Below are 7,986 nucleotides of genomic sequence, written 5' to 3' on the forward strand. Positions count from 1 at the left end.
TATATATATATATATATATATATATATATATATACTGTAGTCTCGGAAATCACATAATTTTTGCTATTTTTAAATGCCTTTCATTATATTACCCTATTATTTTATCCTTTATCCTCATCCTTGAAGTCATTTTTAAAATTCACAAAAATATTTATTACATTTTAAACAATGTCAATATTTATTGTGTCTAAAGGATTTATATTAACTTGTATACTAATTATGACTATTAGTTGTTTTATCATTTCCATAGCCACCAAGCAAAAGTCATGAACAAGCTTGTGATGAAATATGAGATGTGAATATAAAAAATTAAATGTAAAGATAAATTGTGAACAAAGTTGTTTTATGCATCATTTCAGAAAAAAAAGAGAAAAAAATGGTGAAAACATGAATTAACTGTGTATATATATTTTACACAAGACGTCAAAAAGATTTTAGTGCAGCAAAGTTTAAGATAAGATATTTCTATCACTGTCATTTCCATCACAGAATGTTCTTAAACACAATACAAGATTACGTGCGATGCATTTTTAATATGGACAAATTAAATACACTAGAGTGTGACTATTGAGTTTCTTTTTAAAAAATCCACAAGGTCAAAAGTGCCCATAGTTGAAGTAACGCCTGACTACAGAACGTCTTTTTCTTTTTACGACTAATAATACTCTTTCCCATGCTGCAGACAACCCCAGATTCCTCTTTTCCTTCCAACCCAGCACAGTTTGTGTGGTTTGACCGGATCTTTGGAGCAGTAAAAAGGGATATCAGCGGTGACTGGGATCCATTTGGCCAATATAAGTGAACCGTGTTCAGGAGCCTCCCAGTAGGTGATCGCAGTGGGCCTGAGGGAAGAGGAAGCTCCTCTGGGAACAAGAGAACAGCACATCCCATCTATTATTCAGCAATAGGGTTTGAGATGACGCGGGCCCAGAGCTTACGGTGAAATGTACCCTTTTCTTCTGCTCCTAAAATAGATGCAGTTCAGGTTTTGCTGACCGCTACAATCTAAAAAAAACGATGTCAAATTGAATAAAAATAAATACATTTCAGGGGACAACTTGTGCATGATTTTCTTCTATACCGTGTTGAACGAAAACGTATGTTGATGGCGCCATGCCTACGAAGTATTTCTGCTATGATCGGTGCCTTTAACAATCCAGACGTTTGTTATTTCCAAGACATATTTTAAGATCCCATTCCCAATTTATGAGAAGCAAATGAGTCAGGCCTATGATGTATGTTAAATTGCTTTCAGCTGAGTACAACCGTTTCCTTTAGGACTTTAACATGGTGGTTGTAAAAGCATCTTGGCTCAATATGCCTAAACAGGCTTTACTGTTACACGCTCGCCTGGCTTAGATCAGTCATTAAAATTCATGCATGTTTAATGCAGCAGAATTGCTGTAGATCAATCGCTTTAGGAGAAACTCCAAACCGCAGTGTTTTAAATCCAAAAAAAAAAAAGAGAGAGAGAAGTAGATCCAGCATTTCCAGGCAAGGCCTCTAACCACGAGCCAACAAAGATGTGCCATAAATGTACAACGTGTGGTCGCACAGCTCTCCATATCAGGATTTGGCTGGGCAAATGGATCGTTTTCTCAGACTGAATAATTAAAGAGGCAATGCAAGACCATTCCCACCGTCGAATATAAGCTATTTAACCCACTTCATGAAAAATGATCCAGCTCATCAGACATAAAGCACCTCCAGCTGAACCTCCACTGAACAAGCTGAATTCAGCTAGTTTGAAACTCTTTCTGTCTACAAAATAGGCAAACATTATCAGGCTGTACATCAGTTAAATCTCCCGATCAACATACTTGGGACTTCATTCTTGAGACACATATCTGTGGATTTTGCTGATGCACATGATGTTCCGTAGGAAATGTTCAGTTCTGTGACATTTGATGGTGGTTGAGCGTGTTAACCAAAGTGTTTGTAATTTCGGCTCTTGACAGAAAGCTGTGACAAGCTACATTTTATGACTGATGAACTAGATTATATAAAATATGCACAGCAAACCTGACAGTTGCACTGCAGTCATGAGAGGAATAAACTTGGGGTCATTTGGCTTTATGCAATAGAACAGGATATTAGGACATTTTAAACTTCATGAGTTAAACAATATAGGCCTATCATTTAGCTCTGATTAAAGACCCGTTCACACCAAGAACGATAATAACTATAAAGATAACTATATTAGCGTCCACACCAGCAGACAGATATCGTCTGTTTATTCTAAGCACACGCTCATCTGCCGCTTTAAATTCTCGAGCTCGTTCATCAGCTGGAAAAAAACATTGTTCTGAAAGTGATTCCAATGATATTGTTTCTCTGTGCCTTTATCGTTATAACTGTGGTATGGACTTGGCTATTCTTTAATACTGAGAACGATTTTTATATCTTTATCGTTATCGTCCTTGGTATGAAGAGGCCTTAAGAATAACAGTAGACATGTTAGTAAAAAGAAAAAAACAAGTTTGCAAAGAGTTTGCAAAATCTACATGAAATACAGTAGTAGGTTATATTTAATTTTTCTATTCAGGTTGAATTTATTATTCAGTATGGTCGAATAATTAAATACATTAAGTTACACTAAAGAAAATAACTTTTTAAGATGCACTCAGTACACTCATGTTTTGCTCATGTTTCTGTAGTGTAACAGTCATCTTAAATAATGACACTTAATGGTTTAGCTATAAATTAGCAGTCAGCCATGGATAATTCCTCAAATTCCTTCTGTCCAATAGCAGGGGTGTTTACAAGATAGTTGTATCTTTTGACACTTCCTGCTTCTTGAACACAATAAATGCCTAAGCATTGTGTTTTCAAGTACACTTGAAAAATACGATGTTAATATTTACATTTTCATTTTCTTTTATTTATTTTTTTACCTTTATAGATATTTTTTTTTTAGATAAATCTGGCAGTGTGTAGCATAGAATTGTGCTTTCAATTCGCATGGAAATCTTATACAGTATTACAGTTAGTCGATCTAAAACAGTGATTATGCAGTGAAGCACTGCGACTGACATAATCAAATAAAAAATGACAGATAAATAAACTGTTATTAGCCTAAAGATGTTGTTTGTGTATAGAAACTATTTCTTTTATGTTTATTGCAAAATATGCATATAGAAATATTTAAGTAGTTTGGGAGACTTACTCCGTTATGTCATTTTCAGTGCTTCGTGGCATAGAATCATGGGTAATGTAGTTTCCCACCAGAAATTCTTTTGTTAAACATGATTATTCAAAAAATAAATTGAAATAATGTGGGTTGTACACTCTGCGAAAGCATATACCATCAGTTATTGTAGCTCTGTCTTCTAGGTTTAGTTATAGTTCAAAATTAATTCCCCTGTGGAGAAAACGAAAGGGATTTTTAACCCAACTTTTAAACAATAATGACGGTTTTTAATTGGTTTCTCATCTGCGATTGGCTGGAAAACAAGTAGCCCCGCCCCCAAAGTACACCATTGGTTGAGCCACTGTTGCTATGTCATATGGTCAAAACATTCAAACAAACAGTCGAAACATTTCGAGGGAATCAAACAATCACTTATGTTTGTTTGCATATTAAGCTATAGGGAGACTAAAGCATTTAAATATATATGTATAAAAAATGACACATTTTACAGCTTTTCAGTATGCGTTCACTTTCAGTATGCGTTCACTTTTCAGTATGCGTGTAATCTCATTGTTTCCTCACTTAATAAAGAGATCTTCCTTCTCAAAGACGTAAAAAATGACGTGTTTGGCTCTTCTCTGATCTTAATCATGTGGAAAAAATGATTGCTTTGGGGTCACGCATGTTTACGTTTTCCCATTGGCTATTTAATGGAAACAACGAGCAGTTGTAGGTGTCAGGTAAAGTTGTGTGTCTATACTGTGGGCTTGACCTTTCCTCTGCTGCCATTCATGAGTGTGTCATGGGAGATTAGAGTGTTGTAGAAAGAGAGAGAGAAAGAAAGCACGTGCTCGCTGAACTGCTCTATTTGTGTCTGGGCATAAAGCCAAGCGTTCTGACTCTCTAAACCCTGGCCTTGAGAGGGGCCACCGGCCCTTTAAAATACGCCATTGTCAAGTGTCTCCAGTGTATGTGAGTCCGTATTGTGAATGTGTTTGTGTGTGAGTTTACCTGTGAGTGAACTCTGTTAGCATAGCATGCTTGTTGTTTGTGCAGCCCTGCAAATTTATGGAAAAGGACGTGAACGCAACAGGGGATTGCACAAACACAAGAGCCGAGACTCTCGCTGCACGCAGACTCAACACACTGTTTACTGACTCCGTTTAGACGGTTGCATGGCAACGGCAGCAGCCCAGTCACTATGGGCCACTTTTGCTTTGTTTTGCAGCATTGTAACTGTGTGGAAAAGTCTGTGTGTGTAATGGAAGAGGAATGCATGTGAAAACAGTGACTGAACACCCACATGATTCTGTGTGTGTGTGTGTGTGTGTGTTTAATGGCTATGTATCAGTAACATTTTTAGTGTAAATCTAACTGACTAAGTATAACATTAAAGATTATGTGAAGATTTTTTTTTCATACTACCATGAATAATCTACTAGTTTAATGACTAAGTAAGCCATTCATAGGCTGACTTCCTGAAAAGTGTGAACAACACTTTGCTTGATGTTCTGGCTGAACCAATGAGATAAGTTTGGGGCTGGACTTCCTGACGAGAAAGACAAGAATAGCGTTTGGGAAATCTGTTTGGAAACAGTCATTATTGGTTTTTGTGAATAAATCAACTCTATTGCTGATACATAATAAAGTATATTTAAATTGACTATTTATTTATTATGTATTTAGATACATATTTTTTATAGTAAAAAAAAAATGGATTAGAACAACAACAAAGTTCTGGAGGTGGCAACAACACAGACACCCATGTTGATGGGAGCTTGTGTTAGGGGGTTAAAGGGATAGTTCAGCCAAAAATTACAATTCTGTCATTAATTTCTGTCATTCCAAACCCGTAAGACCTTCGTTCATCTTCGGAACACAAATTAAGATATTTCTGATGAAATCCAAGAGCTTTCTGACCCTCCATAGACAGCAAGGGAACTACCAAGGTCAAGGGCCAGAAAGGCAGTAAGGACATCGTTAAAATAGTCCATGTGACATCAGTGGTTCAACCGTAATTTTATGAAGCTACAAGAATACTTTTTGTGTGCAAAGAAAACAAAAATAACAACTTTATTCAACAGTTTCTTCTTTTCCAGGTCAGTCCATGCGGTCTAGGAAATGAGGGTGAGTAATTAATGAGAGAATTTAAATTTTTGAGTGAACTATCCCTTTAAGTACTGAACTTAAGTATTGAACATTTACGTTTATTAATTCAGCAGACTCTTTTATCCAAAGCGACATACAAATGAGAAATACAAGCGATCTATCACAAAAAATATGCAAATGATAACATGAAAAGTGCTTGTAATACAAATTTCAGACATTATGGAGAGAAAAAGTGAAAGCATACGAAGGAAATTAATTCACATAAAAGATATGGACAGTACTTTTCTAAGCAATTATGTTTTTGGTTGGTGGGTGGTATAAAATTCCATATAAAATGGAGGTATCAAAGTCCTAAAATAAAAAAAAAACAAAGGCAACACAACAACAAAAAAATACTTTTCCTGCATAATAATCAAAATACCCATGTTACTGCATACAGCAGCTACTGCGAAGCCGGAGGCTCACCTGCCAACGTGACACTCTGAACAGACTGTTGCAGACACAATCTGCTGTTCTACCTGATTCTCCTCAATGACCTCCCGCAATGCTGAATCAGAGCTTTTTCTACCTCTCAATTTCTCTCCCTCTCCTTTCCCATCTCTTGTTGACCTATTGAATTTTCCCCTGCAGCTTCATGGACTGCTGGGCTTCATTCTGTTTGACCTCTGGTGTTCAGTGACTGACCCTGTGCTGTGCAGGCACTCACCCCTGGAGAGATACAAAGCCTGGGCTGAATTTCCCTTCATCCGTCCAATGGAGACCTGACTGGGCCAAACAAAAGCCACCTCGCTGAACTAAACTCGAGCGCTCGCAACAGAGAATACAGAACATGGCTGGCTTTTCAAGCAGTTTAAAAGAGCTTGTCTAAATCAAGTCCCCTAATTGACACAGGGGTGAAAAGAACTGCCTAATTGCATGATTTTGACTCACAATACACCCTGACAGATGACACTAATCACAGCGGGAATTATTAAGCCATGTTTCTTGCTTAGACAGCAAATGAGACACGATAAAAGGTCACACATATTGGTCTTATGATATGAATGCAGATTGTGGTTAAAATGGCGCATACGCAGCAGGGGTCGTGTGTGTGAGTGTATACTTACTCATTAAAATGCATTCAGCAGAGCTCAGCATTGAGTCAATATTAAACTATGTTTAATGCGGCCCTTTGCACCTGCGATGTCCCAAAAGACTATAATGACACACAACAAACAAAGATTGATTGGACATAAGTATGATTGTTAGTATAAAGACAATCACTGAAAGTATTTTATTTTATTTTATTTTTGCTAATGGTTAGCAAATTGTAACTGAGTGCCAGGCTTTTTTATATATATATATATATATACATAAGCATACAACTAAAATCAAGTAGTGAAACATACAGTTTGTAAGTTGTGGTTTGTTTCAGCAGGGGTTGTCAAGTTGACTGTGGTGTGTTGGTTGGTGTTGGTGTGGTTTTTAGTTGTTTTTGTGGTCAGTGGTGGAAAGTCAGATTGTGACTTTTTTTTATATTTGTCGGGATCACCTAAAAAGTTTTACTTAGTAATATATTATATTAATCAAGATGAATAAAACTTAATAAAAAATGTTTAATAATAATAATAATACAATTCATGATATTATTTTGTTAAATAACAAACTTTAATTTAATTAATTTAATAATGATTTTGTCAAAATAATATACATAATATTTTATTTTATTAAAATGCATTTACATTTTTATTAAATATTCATATAAATATTAATTTCTTCTTCTTATTATTATTATTATAGGTAGTACACTATAGGCTACCAAGTTGCAAATTACTTTGGATAAAAGCAGCTTCTTTCTTTCGCATTGCACTCTTCATTTAATTTAACGAAAGATCAATATTTTTTAGGGAGAGTGTGTTTTATCATGAGAGAAATAATTTAATGCAGAAAATTTACTTTGGGTCTTTTCCTCCATCACACTTTTCATACATTTTGCTTTTCACATGCATATAATCAGCTTGAGCTCTGGCCTCTACCCTGATTCACTCTGGCTTTCTGCCTCACTAAACTCTCACACACATCACACCGCAAGTGGAGCTAGAAATCACACTCAGCGGGTGCGTGATGAGATAAAATCATTCTCAGTCCACAACGGTGTCTTTGGGCACCAAAAATTAGCAATATCACTGTAACAGCTCTCGTTAGAGTGTAAACATGCAAACTGTTACATGACACCCAGGGAAAAAACATGCTTGTTTTCAATCACAGAAGCATGAGAAAGACTTAGTGACTAACTTAACAAGCCACTAGTCGAGTTTCAAACACCTTTGTGGCATTTCAGTTAATTTAATATCTGTCCTGCACCAAATTGCAAACTGTCATTGAATAACACTAGGTGTTCCTTGAATCAGTACATAAGCTGTGAAGTGTGATTACAGAGGAACATTACCATGACAAAAAGTAGATAAGACATGCCCTGGGCAACCCTCTAGGTGTCATTTCATTTCAGCCTTGTTATTACTGTTGCAGGACTAGTTCACACCCCCCTGCCATTAAATACCACATGGGACTTTTGTCTGTTTCTATCAATTTCACAACGTTAGAAAGTTAGCCTAGTTTATGCACTCAATACATAATCAATTTTGTGTGGGTGTAGCTGGTGCTCATTTATAAATAGTAGTAGTACACAAGATTTGGGATTGTTTATGAACACTGGATGCATTAAAAATGGCAGTGCCCTGTGCCCATAAGGGGTCGACCTGCTCACT

This window comes from Sinocyclocheilus rhinocerous, unplaced genomic scaffold (genome assembly GCF_001515625.1).
Source record: "Sinocyclocheilus rhinocerous isolate Xijiao unplaced genomic scaffold, SAMN03320098_v1.1 scaffold711, whole genome shotgun sequence".
Taxonomy (NCBI): Eukaryota; Metazoa; Chordata; class Actinopteri; order Cypriniformes; family Cyprinidae; genus Sinocyclocheilus; species Sinocyclocheilus rhinocerous.